A 17,939-nucleotide genomic window follows, 5' to 3' on the forward strand; every position below is an offset into this window, starting at 1 on the left:
ATGCTAAATCAAAGGTCTATGACGTAGTTACCTGTAATCATAACTATCCTACAGTTTAACGGTGTAGTAATCCTCCATCTCCCTGATGGAGTTTAGACACCCATATTTGCAAAATGAATGGAGAAATACAAGGGCTATTACCTTGTTGTTAACGAAAACATTACGCTGAAATAAGATATAATTAGAACTCAGATGATCAGTTTTCAGAGAATTCTTCCATAAAGTTTGTTTTATTTATTAAAAAGAACACCAGTGTCTTTATTTACTTCTATGTTTGTGAGATTCTTGTCCTCCGCATTATCAGGCCACGGATCATCTGTGAGATTCTCTTCTCCCTTGCTAATTCAGGCATTTTCTGTAACATTTACCAAATTTCATCTGAGTTCCTGATGTATCTGGCTGTTGAAGGCAATGCATGAGTCCAGTTTTCACTTTTGTTCCCTGCTTTTAATTCCTTCTTAGAGCAATACTTTCATTCTGCTACATGCACGTCCCATGGGAAAAGAGTTTGCCTGTTTAAGAAATGCATAAGGAAGTATGGTGTAGTGAAGTGTTTGTTTTCATATTAAAATTGTGTGGCTGAAACAATGTGGGGCTTTTATATAATCTATTCTACATCCTTCTCTGTTTTCTGATTTGGTTAAAAGTATAGATAAGTTTATGATAGGAATCTGCTCGGTAAAGCTGTACACTGTTTTTCCCTGTTGCATACCGCTCCCTTTCATTAGACGTGAACTGAAATAAAATTTGGAAATTCCTCCTTGGTTCTGCTGAAATGTGGAAAGTCAGTGTTCCTCAGTGAAATCTGATACATGTACCAGCTTCTATTCACTGTCTCTTTCAAAATGGCCAGTAGAACAGAAATGAATGTGTCCTGATTTGATCCTTTCCCCACTGTGTCTGCATGTTACAGTAAATTCATTAAATGGACCAAAATAATTCCTGCTCAGATGCTGCAGTCTACTGGACCATCTGATTTCCCTCTCAGTGTTTAAGGGCACATAATGATTTTTAAATCCCTTCCAGATGAGGTGTGGTCCACATGTCCTACGTAAAAATCACGATACAAATAAAACTTAGCTGCAGTGTCACCTTTTATCTGGTGACTTTATCTATACTGATGAAATAGTAACCTCTATTAGTTAACCTCCAGAATCAAAAAAGAAGTATTTTAGTTGTGGTCCTATGCTTAAAGCTAGGACACAGTGCTATAAACCTATATGTGTCCTGATGTGCAGTATTACTACTACAGGATTGTGTATATGAAATAAACAGAGCTTTGTCATCCCCAAAATAAATTTTGAATCACTAAACTGCTTTTAAGGTTGTAGCACTTCTGTTTTGAGGGTGGGGGAGATGGTCAACTGAAGAAGTCCAACAAGGAAATAAAACTTGAACAATAATCTTTGAGATAACATGGGAGAACATCCATGTGTCATTCTTGAGTAATACAGATGAAGTAATAATAATACAGTTTTTAGCCAGCCAGTGCTGTTTTGTTCTACTTTTTTGTTTTTCCATGTGAGTGTGCCTGCATCTGCAAATGCTTCTCATGAGCATACGGCCCCTCTCTTAGCTTATTGCTAGGTGATGAATCCTGAAAATCTTACAGAGAGCTCTGCCCAGCACAGTCTTGCTGAGGCCTTCCTATAAACTTAGTTAGATATACTCCATACCTGATATGTTGCTACAGGGGTTGATCTGCGGTGTCAGAGCTCCTGAAGAAATCCACTGCAGTAATTGTAATTTTCATCGTAGCACAACAAAAAAAAGGACACAAATTTGCTAGTCTTACACCAAATCACACTGCTGACACAGTGTAATATTGACTCGTATGTAGAGTGATTCACAGAAGAACAGCATGTTTTTACGTCTTGAAAGTAAAGCTTATATTCAGCTGTACAAGCGCCTGTGCTTCGAGCTGGCTCTGAGCAGTGGGGTCAGATCCACCCTTGGCACACAGTTAAATCCCATACGTGTTTCCTCCTGGCAGGGAAAAGGGTGTGAGGCCAGCAGCTGGCCGGAGAACTGCACAGCATTCAAGACCAGATCTTGGACATTTAGTCACATGTTTGCTGTCTGCTCGTTCTGCTGGAGGCTTTCCACTGATTTAGTTTTTGTGCTCTGCTTTTGCTAAGAGCCCAGCTTGCCAGCTCCTCAAGCAGAGGCTTTCGCTGGAGTGTGAAGTCACCGGGCTGCCCACCATCACTGAGATGGGGGAGCTGAATGGGACCAAGTTATGTCTGCTGCATTGGGCTTGGCAGGGAGCTCGGAGCCACGCAGGTCTGGGACGTGCAGCCTCCTGCCAGCTGGATGCTGAGCCGCACACTGCCCGCGTCCCGGAGGTGCTGCACAGCAGGGAGTACCCGGCACTGCAGAGCCAGTGGCAGACAGAAAACGTAAAGGCCACCACAGTGGGAAAGTAATTTCTGAGAGGTGTGTAACTGGCATAGGTGGATGGGCCTTGTGCCACAGAGATTTAAAAGCAGAAGGCCCATTTTCACAGCTCTGAAGGCATTTTTGTCAAGTCAGCAGAACTAAGGCTCCTGAGAATTTCAGTTGCTTTGAAGATGAGGGATTATGTGCTTTTGAAAATCACACAGCTTTGTTTATAGGTAATGTGGCACGTGAACAAGAGGCAGGAGTGATTCATGAGTATCTCATCTACTTCAGTGCAATAGTAATCATGTTTCAAGGAAAAATAAGAACTTATGTTCAAATGCACATAAGCAATTTGTGTTTGAGATTAATGTAACCATGGTGCTTCAAATATGTCTCTAAGCATATATGTGGGTATTATGTTTTAATATACCAGCTGACATCAAAAGTGGCTGAATAACTCCAGGCACGGGTTGCAAAATGTTTAGGAAGCAAAGTAAGTTTTGTCCACTTTTTCCTTCTTTACAAGTGATCAGTGTAGGTCACGTAAGGACACAGAGGAATAAACAGGGAATTAGACCCAGTTAATAAAACAATACTTAAGCTCAAGCAGTTCCAAAACTAATTTCTTCCCAGTGAAAGAAGTAGGAAATGTCTTTTATCATTTTTGATACTAAATCAACAGTTATTTTAGAACGTTACAGCTATGTTAATTCATTCTCTGAAGCAGGTTTAGGGAGATATTTGTATTTAATGACACAACAGTGAAAATATTTTTGAATGAACTGTTTTTGTATGATAATTTTAGGAGCTACAAGTCTGAATTTACTGTTCCTTTTATCTAATCTGATTTCAGAAAATACTTGAATCATAAGTTTTTGTGTGTGCGTGGTTGTGGTTTTTTTTTACATTGTTGTGTGAAACTTATGTTCAAATGCTCAGTTTTCTTCATTTTTATAGAAGTATGATTAATTATTTTCCCTTCTGACATACATCAAGTCTAGTTTTGACTTGCATCAAAATGTCCCTCTGTTGTGCTGGTATGTGTTCCCTTGCTGTACTTGGATGCTTTGTATGCATTCCATATCCAGATTAAACCATCTAAGTTTAGGTGTGCAGTAGGTGTCAAATCTGCCAATTACAGATCTAGGGTTTGAATCCATCAGCCATGACTAAAACCCTATGGTTTTAGTGTCATTAGACACTCCCAAGCACCTCAGGTACCTGCACAAGACTCAGAGGTGGCACAGAACATGTAGGATGTCTGCATCCTCTTGGAATGGCCAGAAGCTTTTTGAGCTGTATAAAAAAGCTTGAGGCCAGGCAGCTCAAATGTCCCTGTACATCTGTTTTCAGGCAACTAAATCAACTCCATCAGTTGTTCTTTGTTCCAGGGACTGTACTGAGTCTCTCTCCACTGGTTTCATGGGACCTTGGACACCTCAGGATGATGCTCATCCGTGTATCAATTGTGGAGAATCACTAGGTACCCAAAATAACAGCATGAGACTTATAGATAAAACATAAAACCAGTAGGAGCTCTGTGCATTTTGAATCAGAGGCTGGAAGGCAGGCAGCTTGAGACAGCTAGAGATGTTAAGCTACTGGTTTTTGCCCTACCTCGCACAAAGAGAGTTGAATGTAGGTGTCTGTGTTTTGAACTGAGTCTCAGCCGTACAGCTACAGCTGCCTTGTTTGGGTATGCATAATTCTGTGTGCTTTCTGCTGGGCAGCGGTGTAGCTACTCAACCACATTGCCAGCCAAGGTGAGGGGTTTGAAAGAATAACAAAGGGCTTCTTACTGTCAGCGTGAAGTTAGGTAGAAGACCGATGTTGTCTAAAGTCATAGATTTGATTTTTGTGACAAATAGAAGAATTCTTAGTCTAAGCAGTGAGGTGCTGTTGAATTGCAGCATGTTTTCTGCTGAGGAAAGGAAATTTGTCCATTTGTTCCTGGAGGTGGAAGATAGCAGAGACTTTGTTGTCTGGTTTGAAATACTCAGAAAGATCAACGGCATTGTGGAGTTTTGGCTGAAAACACGTTTTGTGATTTAGACAAACTCAAATGTTACAGGTTGCAGTCAGTGCAGTGACAAACTATTTCTCATACATGAGGAACAGTCTTTTATTTTTAATGACTTCTTTGGTGATTTGGAATATTTGCATGAATAACTATCCTAAGCTTGTTAGGAGTGGCAAAAGATAATAAGAAAGGGCAAAGTCTTTCCCTAACTTAAGCTGCAAACTCTCTTTCTTCCTCTTGGTGAATAATAGTACCATAATATGTTTGGTAGTCATCTGTTCATTGTGTTCATTTTCTTTTCACTAATTCTTTCAGCTGGTTTATTTTTGCTTGTATTTTTTTTTTCTCTGTGTTACCTACTTTTTCAATTATCTGCAGGCATATAATCAGGGGATACAAACCAAAGCAGAGCTGGCAGTGAAAACTGGAAAGTTCAACATTGCTACCAGCTTGGTGAATCCTATTTTACATAGACAGCAGCAGAATAGTTAAGAAAGCATATTTAAAAATTACAAGTTTTAAAACAGACTTAAAGCAGACAAAGTCTTTAGAATAATTGCCTCATTTCCAGAAATTTAAGTATCTCTGAGCAAGAAAAATGTTCCATTATGTAGTAGAAATTGCCACAGAAGCCATTCCAGGAGCCAAGATCAGGAAGCTTGGCACAAGTGAACGTTAAGTTACACCACTCTGATCCTGCTAAGCCATTCTTGCTGGAGGGAACATTCATTTTGGCAGAGAGCAAAGTAGTATTTCCATCATCACTTTCCATTGTGATTAGGCATGGCTTTGATGGCTAGCAGAAAATTTTGAAGGAGGGCCTTGAGTCTGTGCACTTGGAGTTACTTTCACTGCTCCTGCTTCCTGGCAAGTAGTATGCATTTCAGATAAGCCATTTTTCTGTGACCATATGACAGTATCTATGCTGTCCCATGGAGAAGAAAGGATTTTACCTTCCCTTTTTTCTATAACAGGTAGCATACGTGGTATTTTAACAGGAAGGGATTTGGGATTTCTAAGAGTGGAAGATACATTCTGGAAATGAATTGTAGACAGGCATATCCTTTATAAGAAAACAGAAAACAAAAACATAGTCCTGGAATTTTGAGGGATAGTAGCCTTAAATTATGCCCCTAAAATCCATATTTAGGCTTGTAACTGAGTACATCCAATAGTTCAGATGTTAACTGGGACTGCAAGATGCTTGTCTCTTTTGTCCCTTCCTCCAAACCACATCAGTGACTCCAGTGAAGATTTAGTGAAGAGCCTTTGCATATCTTCACTCACAAGCCTGCCAAAAAAACACATCATGAACAATCAGCTTCACTCAGACACCCTGCAGAGTAACGTACATGCCAGTTTTCCTATCCAGTTATCTGAGTTATATGTAGCTGTTGTGTAGATTTCCTTCATTGTTCCTTAGTTGCCATCACATTTTCTTCTCTTTCAAACACAACCTCACCAATCTGCTGTCCTCTGATTGCTGGGTTTTGAGATCATATGCACAAAGGAGCTGCACATCTGTAGTTGATGTCAGGAATAGTGAGAGGGAAAAGTTAAGCTGTCAGCTGCAAGGCTTGTAATGCCAATGTACATCTCTTTCCCAAGCAGCCAAGCCGCCAACATACACACTGGTCCTCTTATGAAATGGAATTGCTTCTCCTTTACCTCCTTTACCAGGGATGAGCTGCACCCAAAACTGCTCACTAGCAGTGGTCACTTGTGGCTCACTTTTGAGAAGCAGTGCAGCTAGTCTGAAACAAGAACTTCTGCCTGTACATGCATTGATGTGTATGAATTTAAGGAGAAAGATCAGACAATGGAGACAGCAAAAAACATTCACAGCACTTTGTACAGTTATCTAAGAATATAAGTATGAAAATTCATAGTTAGCTTTTAACTTCTCTTTTGGTATTTGAAATGTAATTGTATATTTCATGTGAATTACTAGAATGGTTTGCACTGTACTAGCCAAATGCAACTCACTTAATAAACTGCATAAGGGAAAGGAAGAGGAGTTCAGGCAAGTAATCACTAAACCATATTATGGAAGCATATTGCATGAGTTATGATGAATCATCCCATGCAGAGGTATATACAGAGCAAATTCTTTCAGTGTTACTCATCTGTAACCAGAAAAAGAAATTGTTGTCACTGCACATTCACTACATATAATGAAATGACCATGGGAAACTGTAAATTTTTTTCATGAATGTAAGCAATGATACCGTTATCATTGTGTAGTAATGTACACTGCCTGATTCAAACTACAATGGACTTTCAGAACCAAGAGACTGTCTGCAGTGTTGCACCTTTTTGTTGCGTGCTGTGGGCTTCAGAAGTGATAGGATCCAGTAGGAAACAGAATAAAATCATGACTGGTAACTGGAGAAGCAACCTTACACTGAACTGGTTCATACCATTGTACGTGAGGGAGCATTGTTTGGCACCTCAGCAGTATTTTGGCACATCAGTGCTCTCTCTTCCAAAGGACAGAAGCAACAGAGGAACAATTGAGAGCAGGAGTTCGTTCGCAAGATGCCGTCCCTGAGTTGCATGGAATGACTGAAAGCTTCGTGCAGGTAACCACCCTCAGCAGGACAACAATTTTCAGGGATGCAGCAGCACTTCCACCATCATTAGGTACTTCATGAACTGGCGCTGCCATTTGGAGGAACGCTTGGTCCAGCCTAGCAGTCAAATTCTTGGAAAAATTGACTGCAACAGTCCCTCGGATGTTTGTTGCAAGCATTGGCCGTTCCACCAGTCTTCCACGGTACTCTCTGTAGCAGTATTACTGGTTACTGGGTGATGGAAAGGGAAAAGGGGATTTTGATAATACTGTGCCCTAGCAAGGTTCTCCTTGGGGAATCAAAATACCAGGCCTGGGCTGTTTCCCTTCCCTGTTACTGGAAAGGAGCTAAGAAGAATAGCCCAAGAATGGTGCTGTACGTGGCAGGCAGAGCTACAGACTATGGGTATGGACTCTTTATAGCTTCTGATTCTGGAGGAAGTTCTGGTATTTAACAAGACAGAACTTTATAACTTTGCTTTTTCTTCTTCTTGCTCATTACAGAAACATGCTGTAAAATGAAGTAGTGACAGCACTGGTTAGTTTTCTGCAGAACTTTGAACCCCCTGATAGAGATTTTGAATTCTCCTAGCTTAATGCAGTGAACTTTTTTTTTCCTGAAGCACGAAGTGATGGCATTTGTGTTTGTTTCTTTTTAACAGATTATTTTACAAAGTAATTCCATGCTAAGGAACATAGAATTGCTATAAGATAGGCTCATAGTGTTGGTATATCATTTGCAGAGCCATGTGTAATTTCTGTTCGCTTCTACCATTTATCCTCACTAAATCGGTTAGTTCCCTGGGAGTTCCAAGGAATGCGATAGGAAACTATTAAATATTAAGTGTGATTGGGAATTTATGTATTTATCACTTATATCAGCCTTGGCACCAAAGAAATGTTACGTAGCAGACCTGACACCAATTTTAAAAAGACTCAAGGAAATTGCACACCAGAAAGCTTGTCTTCAGAGCAAGGCAAATTTGAAGACACTTGAAAAAAGCATAGATTGGTAAAGACATGGAAAAATGTTATATATTTTGGAGTTGGTATAAGCCCTATTTCTTTCAAAAAGCACTTTGTGTTTGCAGCCATAGCTACTGACTCAAAGATTTCAACAAGCACACTGAAAGTGGTTGTTCAGTCCCTATAGTAGTGATGTTCAGAGAGCCTTTGTGCAAGACTCTAGCAAAGGTTCTTTCTTTGAAAATTGTCAGGGGATAAAACCGAAGGGTGTCCATGGATTAAAAATTAATCAGAAGGGGAAATAAAGGAATACATTATCAGCTCCCACAGCAGAAACATCTAAAGATGTTTCTCTTCCACAGTTAATACAAAGAGAAATTAAATAGACAAGAACTTTTCCGCTTGGAAAGCTCCGCGGTGGGACGTGACAGAAATCTGTGCGATCCTGCGTGGCGCCAAGGGAGTGAAAGGGAAGGGTGTGAGCATGCAGCAGCCATCGGGGGCCTCCTGGATTCCTGCACGTGCCTGTGCAAACACTGCAGAGCTGCACTGCCAAGGTGATGGACTGCAGTCGGGCTGGGGAAAGGCAGAGAGATCCACCCAGCCTGAGAAGCATGTCTTCTCTGGGCTGTCCCTGGCTATCACCCGGAATATATTCAGGGAACCATAATGAAAGGAAATATATTTATTCTTCCTCTGGTCTGGGATTGTTTGTTTATCATTCCCCTAGCAATGTGTAGTCTTGGCATTAGAGGCAGGGCTGACGCAGAAAATTTAGAAGCAAATCTGAACTCACTTGGATCAAGAGTTTGTATTTGAATCCATATAAGCTAGAACCCCGTGTTTATTGCTCTGTAAAGACAAAATAACCAGAACAATAACATGCCTGGCTGGCAAACCCCATGTGCGTCATGTTTCTTTTAAAAGGCACTGCTTGCCACGTATGCCCACAGTAAAACAGGAAGAACGATATTATCATTTAAAAAATGCTAAATTTTAAACAACAACATACATGTATACAAAGTAAAATAACATCATTATACCCTTTGAATTTCTTTTCTGTCTTTTCAGCACTGAAGCACAACACAAAGACTAATGTAATAATTTGCCTTTGAACAGGAATTTGCAAGTGTTAGCGAAGTGAATGTAGGTAATAATTGTAAATGCTAACACTGTCTATTTATTATTTACTGGTTATGATTAAATAGTTAATACTCATAATTATTTCAATGAAAATGCTGATGACAACTGTAGTTACTGTTGTATAGGATTTAATTCAAACCATCTGTTTTCATCCACTTGTATATATCCGTGCTTGCAGTGAAGTGAAGTGTTTTTCTGGAAGTTAAAAGTGATTATTAAGGGAATGGAAATTATTAATGGTCCATGGCTTGGCAAGGAAAAGCTTTTTGAAGTTCCTAGTGTCTATATTCAAGGGCTTCTGCAACAGAAATGGTTGAGGGCAGAATGTAATGCAGAAGTGTTTTCTGCCATAGGCTATGCATTGATATTTGGGGTTGGTCTGAGTAAGGTGTTAGGAGGTAGAAGTCACTGGTCTGACTTCTACACCACTTAACTAAACCCATTTATTCCATAGGGCAAGGGAAATATGAGTAATGTATTACAAAGAAGGTATGTGATACTGGTCAACAATATGGAAAAGTGCTGGTGTATACATAGACAATATAATTTATCCTCCAGCAAACTGTTTCATTCCCTCATTTATTCTTCATTGGATTTGTAGTGGATGGTTGTTCATGCTAACTAGCTTAGTTAGCTTTGAACGTAACTGCCTCATCTGTTTTAGTCAGAAACTGCCCTGTTATCCAAGGATGCCTCCACTTGGCTCCAGAGCCCAGCACTTCCCACTGTGAAGATCTATTAAACCACTTCACAGCAAAAACACTTACATCTACTTCTACTCTACAAGTAATGAAATGAATATGAGGTCAATAACTTACTGTCTTTCTTTTCCCAATCCGTAGCATTGGCACAATAGGAAGCTGTAGAGATAATCAGAAAAACCCAGGGTATCTCCTGTTACTCATGACACATGCTTTTCAACACACCTAGAGCCTTTCAGAATTAAATTAAAGTCTTGGCTGGACTGTGTCATGTTTTGTAGAGGTAGAAGGCAAGAAGACTTTGCAGCCCTCTGGGGAATCCAGCTGTCACAGCTGAGACTGTTCAACCGCACATTCCCGGCCCAGCTAATTAAATGGTTACATACATTTCTACAGAGATACTTGCACGAGTATTGCAGAACCCTCCAGAATGAGACTTCACCTTAAGAGAGGTAGCAAACACCAAAATGGTGGAATTCACTGCAGTTGCCCCAGATATCAAAGAGCTGTTACCTGTCAGCTTTCCCTGCTCCATGAACACTGCTCGTTGTTCGAAGCAGGTTTTTCTCTGGGTTGCTCTTTCTTTGCCCCACCAGTTGAGAAGCGTTTGTTTTTTACCCGGAGGAGCACACTTTACAGAATCTGGCCTCCTGGGCACGTTTGCCTGTGGCGCAATCTTGTGAGTGTTTTGTTGAGATAAGTGGGTGACAGCTTCCAGTTAGTGTTCAGCAGGAGGGGAGGGCTTCTTTCCAAAAGTGCTGACCACCTCAGCATAACTACATCCTTTTTGCAGAGGTCTCAACCTGACGTGTTATCTTATCCCCCCAGAACAGCAGCCTTGACAGCCTGCTGCACCTTTTTATCTAGCTGGTAGACTTGCAGAGCAGTTCTAGTTACAGGAAAGAACTGTGCAAGGATTACATCTATCAGGGTTACTGTTTGGTCTGTGTTGTCCAACATACTGTAACAGAAGGCTTGATTGTAAGTTATTGTTAAATGCTGTTTTTCAGTTATGGTATCTTGTTACTGTTGGAGTTAAACATGTTTTTTCTTTCCATTTGTTCAGCCAAAAGTGCAGTTTGTCTTAAGAGAGTTAGGCTCTGTTTTCTTCCTGTTTAGAGAAGTGTCAGCAGTTAATGTCTTGCCTTTTAACTCTGTTATACTCCCTTGAAATCCCTTAAGAAACATGAGATTATGACCATGACAAAACTTTGCCCTTCCATGTGTTTTACATCTCAACAACTTGCAAAGATGTGTGAAATACAATTAAGATCTCAAAGATGCCTTTGTGTACACACTGGCTTCCTAGAAAAAGAGCACTATTTTTTGCAAAGTCATAGCTATCCCTTAAAAAAAAAAGAAAAAAAAAAAAAAGTATTAGACTTAGGATGTGTTTGATGTGTTTGTTTAACCCCCTTTAAGAAAATAAGTGGGGATCAAAAAAAAAAAAAAAAAAAAAAAAAGTGTTACATTGATAGAGCTTGTGGTTTTAAACAGAGATGGTCTCTGTTATTCTAGTTGCCTATGGAAATCCCATTGTGCAGTTAATTATATTTACGAAAAGCCACTATTAATCTCCTAACAAATTACTTTTACAAGATCCCTGGATATTTCTCATTTACTAGAGTTAACCTTCCCTGTCTTCTTAAATGGGTGAGGAGGTCCCACAGCATTTCCTTATTGTTAGCTTAGTACACCATAGCTTTTTAATTGCCAAATGTTAGAAAGATGTGAATTTTAGAAGAATGCATACGAAGTTCTCTTTCCTTTAAATCAGAGCAAGGCCTGTTCTTAGGTAAGGAATAAAAATTCCTAACTCCGTATCTGGGATGTCTGCAGCACAGATGTATCCCTTGTAGGAACAGAGCTGGCCTAATCAAATCCTTGCAGCCCAGCATGTGGGAGATTTCCAGAAAGACTCTGTGCAGAGCACTGAAGCTATCGTGAGTTCTCATGTGGAGTTTAGTTCAGTGCTAAGGCATGAGTGAGATTTGTTTTACTGATTAAGTCTTTTTTTTTGTTTGTTTGTTTTTTGTTTATGATTAGTATTTAGCTTATACACGATGTATGAAATTACCATTTTCGTTGTAACTGCTTTCTGGAGGGAATATACCCCAACTACCTGAGTTGTCCCTATCAACCGTACCCGTCATCTGTGTCAGCAGAAAGACAAAAGGGTTGCAATAACCTGAGCCCTTCAGATGAGGCTGGGGCATTTTTACAGGAATGGATGATCTTCCTAAGCCACTTATTTATCCAATAGTAGACAAAATCCCTGTGACTCTAGGAAGAGTAATAGCTTTGTAATAGAGACATTGGTCTGAAACAAGCTTTCAACATCTGGCTTTGCCACAGAAATTCTTCTGTGTCCGTTGCAAATTGATTAATATCTGTGTCCCAGCTCCCCAGCTATAAAGTAAGAAGGCACTTGGAGAATAAATTCCTTAATCTGCTCGAGTTGATCAGATATTTTGGTGATGAAATTGCTGGAGTTATGCAATACTGCCTGTCAACAGCATTGCATTTATTGTGCAGAGGAAAACAACAGAAAAATATATGTAGTCTTCCAACACTGACAAAGCTGGCAGGCTGCCTCCTCTGCCAAGGCAGGAGAAGGCAGCTGTCTGTTTCTCAGTAGGTAGGGGACAGCAGTATCAAACAGAGAAAACGCTGACGTTTCTCCCACTGCATATTTGATTTCTGCATAAATCTGCATACTTGCAGGAACTCTGCTTTTCTTCCAACAGGCAAGGACTTGTACTACTGTGAGCCCATAACTAATTGTTACCATGGGAAACTATGAAATGGCCACCCACACTTTCGTATCTGAATAGAGCTTGTGTTCAGACACACTCTTCAATCAGTGTGTGGAGATGTACACAGTGTATATGTGTGTTTCTTCCCCATGTAGCATGGGCAAGTTGAAATACAAAAGGTTACTTTTAATGTAAAAGATTTTGGCAGCATCAGCAACACCTGGAACACTTTGTCTGTGGAGATGCTCAGGTAGGAGAGGTACAGAGTGCTGCTCAGTGTTGCTTCAATTCATGGACACATGAATTGAGCACACAGCAAGACACAGCCACTCGCATGACATTTTCCCTTTTCTTGCTTTACTTGTTGCCCAGTGTGACCCTCCAGACCTTCTCCCCACTGAATAATGTGATCCAAAAACAAAAATTGAAATGGAACTTTTCAAAGTAGACAGCATTTTGACTAAAATTATGAACCTATTTTTCTCTTTTGCCTGTTCACTGGAAAGGCTGAATTACCCTGCGTGAAGTTCTCTAAAACTGTCATGAGACGTGTACCTGATTAGAAGATCTCCACTCGAGTGAGTGGAGCTGGGAGATGTCCTGAGTGACCCAAACAGCACGGTGGCAGGCAGCGACCAAGGGGTCTCTGCTAGGACAGGAGCTGGGGGTGCTGCTGGCCTGTGGCTTCTCCTAGCCAGCAGCTGCTTGAGGAGGAAGCACGTACAAGCAGGTGCTTGTATCAACATCTAGATTTAACCTTTAACAGGTTAGAATTGACTGTTTTCAAGCTGCTTAGTTTTTGAAAGCTTTTAGATGTGCTATTGAAGGCAGGCTGCTTGCTAGCAAGCTGCATTGGAAAATCATTAGGGTCAAGAGATGTAATTGTTTCGCTATTTGTGTGTCAGCAGAGCAGACCAAGGGCTTCTGTGACTGTAGAGAGGATTGCTGTGAAGCAGGTTAAAACATATTGAAATGTTGTGGAAAAGGCTGCATTGTCACTGGCTTAACTGCACGTTTGCTTTGGACTGTGGATTTGGCAGTGTTTTGTGAGACAAAAGAACCACCAGCACTAGAGTACAATGCTTGGCTTCCTCCCTGTCTTCAAAACAGCCTGATCTGCCAAATTCTTGTGTGTACAAAATACTGACTGGATTAATATCAATGTCAATTATAACATCGTTTGGGACAGCAAGCAAGCACTTGTTCCTTCCTGACGTTTCGGTGGTGTGTGTGAGCACCTTTAGCACCAGCAGGTCCCGTCCTAAATAAAGGACCGGGCTGCACATGTCACACAAGCATGGACCTTAGTGATCTTTTAACTTTGTGTCTTCTGTCACGTTGGTTCCCTGCTCTCCTCCCTTTTTTGTTTTTGGGGTATGTCTAATCTGAAAAGATAGGCACTGTGGATATTATTAATCTAATTTAATTATGATGGAAGTGCTACTGTGTAGCCTTGGAATTTCAAGGATGAGAAGATGACTGCAGACACCTAGATTCTTGATAGGAGCTGGAAAAACAATAGGCATCTAATTGCCATATTGTTTGTTTCCTCTTATTTCCTTAAGTTACAACTTTAAACAAAGAGATCTCATGTCAAACTAAAATCTTTTACCACTTGCGAAATTAACAACTAAAAATGTTGAAAGTGAAAGTAGCAAATAAACATCTCCAGAAGCATACTGTTGTGCAGTACCGAGTGTTCCTGTTCTGAGCAATTCCCTACTAGAGAAGAGACATGACTAAAAGCATGCGAATATAAAACCTGTATTATTAAAGTTTTACTCTTTTACTTATTCTCAGAATTTTAAGAATTAGCTAAATGAAATTGTTTAAATACAGGCAGAGCATGGTTCAAGCTACAACAGATTTTAATGATCTGAGAAAATATGTTTCTCAGTGAAATATCAATATTGCAAATTTAAAGAAGAATATTTTTAATTGTTTTTCTGCCGTGAGAGTAGCTTGTCTAGCTGTTTATCTGTATTTTTGATGAGTTACCTTAATATTTCGTAAGTGCTATGTTGGCCACTTAAAACGTTTTTGTTTTTATAGATCCCTTAGTAGATACATTGCTGGTTTCAATTCTTTCAAATTACATAAAAGTATCCAGATATTTGTCATATGATAGTTGTGATTGTAGAGCAGTAGGAACAATGGGAGTTTCTAATTGACTGCATTTTTCTTTCACTTTCTAAAATACCTTACTGAAGGGGATGGATTCCTAGGAGAATGCTTTACTTTAAAGTGTAAAGTGTAGTACCTAAGAACATATTCTAGATGTCATATTTAATTCCGTTGCCAAAGTAATCTTTTGAAACATGAAGAAAAAATTGTAATAGACCAGTATTATTTTAAATAACTCAGGGAAAAATTGCACTTAGTTGCATTTTCAACAACAAAATTCTGCTATTTAAAAGGGCTGCAAAAGTGTTTTGAATTTTTTTATTGTATTTTCTTCTGATTTTTTTTTTTCATCCATTACTGTGAACTTTCATCATGTTGAGCTTAGCCCAAAGGTTTCCTGTGTTCCAGCTTTTTAAGGTACCCAACCTGTGTAAATACATTAGGATAGTTCTAAACCATTAAAAACAAGAGGAGATAAATGTGTTCAAAGTTCAAATGTGTTCTGCTGGCTTTTATCATCAGTGTGAATCATGTCGCAATTTAGATGCTTAAAATAGTTTGTTGTTCATAAAACACAGCAAAATACAGCAAATGAAATCTCTTTAGAGGAGGCAGAAATCCATAGTGGGCATTTCAGTTTGGTACTGTGGGAGGTTTCTTACGGGAAGGGGCTAGTTTTTTTTCCATTTGGGTAGTTCAGTCTTTATTTTAAATTATTGTTGGTGTACTTGGAATGTTATGTGTTTCAAAAGTTGTGGAAACTGAAATCCTTTTTTTTTTTTTTTGTCCTTAAAAATGAAACAGTATAGGAAGTTTGTGTTTCTAGGATAGCACTAGATCACAACCATTTCAATAAACCAAATTCAGTCATCCTGGTGAATCAGATTCTTACCTCTTTCTGTTATTTCCCAAGACCTCCAGCTTAATTGCACACAGCTTGCAGAATCAGTGAACAAATGTTCTTTTAAAAATGTAAAAGCCTGAAAGATGACATTTCTTGGGCCAGATACTGTGATGCTCCTGTCTCTGGACTGACGCTGACAGCTCATCCTTAAATCCAGCAGGCACAGTGTGCCAAACCAACAAAGCCATGTGGGAGAGTAAAACTGTTCAGGATTATCTTTTTTCCATCTTGCATTATCATTAGTGCGCTGACATAAAACAGCAGGTATTTAAGAAGGGAATACAGTAGGAAGGAGCTCGTCTCAGTCTGTATAAGGAAAAGCCAACCGTTTGGATGTACAAGGGCAGCAGCTTTTGCAAGGATGGGAACCAGAGAGCTTGAGTCAGGGAAGGGAGGTGACTAGTGAAGTTGCTCAAGTGTCTGTGTTGAGACCTGTTCTTGTCTACATGCTCATAACCAACTCAGAAAAGGAGGGAAACACTGAGGTAGAAGTTTGCTGATGCTCTGCGAGGTTACTTAGAACTGTAAATCGGTGGGTCAGCCAAAGAGCTGCAGAGAGACCTTACAGGGCAAGCGTCCAGGTAATGAATCAGCAAATTAAAGCCAGTGTAGATAAATGTGAAGTGATGCATGTAAGCAAGATGCAGTCCTCGTTTTGCATATAAATTCAGGGGCTCCAAACTGTATGACTCAGCCATGGGATTTTGCAGCTATGATTGCTCCCTGAGGCCAGCTCACTGCTCATCATGTGCAGTTCCACTCTTCCCAACCAAAACAATGTAAGGCAGAGCTGGAAAAATGCAGAGAAGGGCACCAGGGATGGACAACACTATGGAACAGACTCAGTGCCGAGAACAGCTATGGTCATACTCTTCAGTTTAGAAAGGAGGGAGAAGGAAATCTAAGAAGTGTCTATAAAAGTGATTAATGACAGAGGGAGTAGTTTGAGGATTGCTGTCTGCCCTAGCAGAAAAAAAAAAAAAAAAAAAAAAAAAACAGGAGTTACCAAACTAGGAGAAGGGACACACAGAACATTTTAAAAGTTGGTTTTTCATGTAATCCATGGTTAGGCTGTCACTCTCCAGAGCCATGGATCCTTAACGCAGGTCAGTTTACACCTCTGGGTGTGGCTTATTTTACACTGTGTTTCAGTGCGTGCAGGATAATGAAAGTAATGCTTATTGGGTCTAGTCCACACTAATTACTGCGGCTGATACTGCTTTTGGAGTAACGTGTCAAAAAATACTGTTAATTGAGAAAAATACTTCACAGACAGTATTTAGACTGCAAAAGGTTGCCCAGAGAAGCTGTGGATGCCCCATCCCTGGAGGTGTTCAAGGCCAGGCTGGATGGGGCTTTGGGCAACCTGGTCTGGTGGGAGGTGTCCCTGCCCATGGCAGCGGGGTTGGAATGAGATGAGCTTTAAGGTCACTTCCAACCCAAACCATGCTATGGTTCTGGGATTAAAAGCAGTAGAAGAGTAAGGGTCTCTAAAGTCCATTGGCTTTTCCACAGAAGTTTCCTTTTTCTGCCAACCTTATGCTAGAGTTTAAAGACATTATGTCTGAGGGAAAACTGTGTTACTGCTCAAAAGGAGTAGAAATAGCGCAGAATCTGTGCAGTTCCTGTGTTGGTGTGTCCTTCATCTTGGTAGTTGTGGTATTTCCACAGCAAATACTAGAAATAGTGAAGTCACTAGTCAGCTTCAGGGAGTCCTTGGCTCCTTCTCTGCTTTTGGTATGAAGTGTCATTCCAGTTACAGTGTTTTGTTTTTTTTGTTTTTTTTTCTTAAAAAAAAAAAAAAAAAAAAAGAGGGGGAAAAAAAAATCAGAAGAAAAACTTAAGAACATTTCAGAACAAGGATGGGCAGTACTCAGAGTCTCTTTTGGAAACGCCTTCTGCAGCCAGAGTTTTTCAGCTGAGGAGGCTTTATCCCTCCCCAGGATCTGCAGCTATGTCCAAGAACACATGCTCTTGGCAGCAGACTGCTGCTGTCTGATGTAGCTGGGGAACTGAAAATAACTGTTCTAAGGGAAAAACTTTAGACGTAAAAGACTTCAGTTATCTAATGTTGTTTGGTTTTAGTATATTTTGGGTGATAAGAGAATTGGAGGGTTTGGGATTCTTTTTTTTGCTTTCCTCTCAGAAATCATCAGCTAAGCAGTTTGCACACAAAGATAATACAGGACATAGTGAAGTGTGTTAAACCTCCTTTCACTTGTGTAATCAGAATTCTCTCTCCGCCTTTTTAAATGATGTGGAAAAAATTTAGTGACTGAAATCAATATTCTGTCTTTGTTTTATACTCTTTCGTAAGTGCAGTTTGGTTTATTTTCCAATTTCATCATTTGTGTTAAAGGCAAAGTTGTCC

General features: G+C 40.0%; 1 protein-coding gene and 1 long non-coding RNA gene across 2 annotated transcripts in view; one reads left to right on the plus strand and one right to left on the minus strand.

The window, feature by feature from the left end:
- GHR (growth hormone receptor) overlaps positions 1-17,939 on the plus strand; it is a gene marked incomplete at its 5' end in the record, with an annotated part of 90,979 nt that overhangs the window by 22,001 nt on the left and 51,039 nt on the right.
- LOC140000831 (uncharacterized) lies at positions 9,008-12,121 on the minus strand. Its single transcript, XR_011806063.1, has 3 exons — positions 10,298-12,121; positions 9,902-9,943; positions 9,008-9,278 (listed from the first exon to the last, which is right to left on the minus strand). It is a non-coding gene; the product is annotated as an uncharacterized lncRNA (long non-coding RNA).

This window comes from Anas platyrhynchos, chromosome Z, assembly GCF_047663525.1.
Source record: "Anas platyrhynchos isolate ZD024472 breed Pekin duck chromosome Z, IASCAAS_PekinDuck_T2T, whole genome shotgun sequence".
In the NCBI taxonomy this organism is placed as follows: domain Eukaryota; kingdom Metazoa; phylum Chordata; class Aves; order Anseriformes; family Anatidae; genus Anas; species Anas platyrhynchos.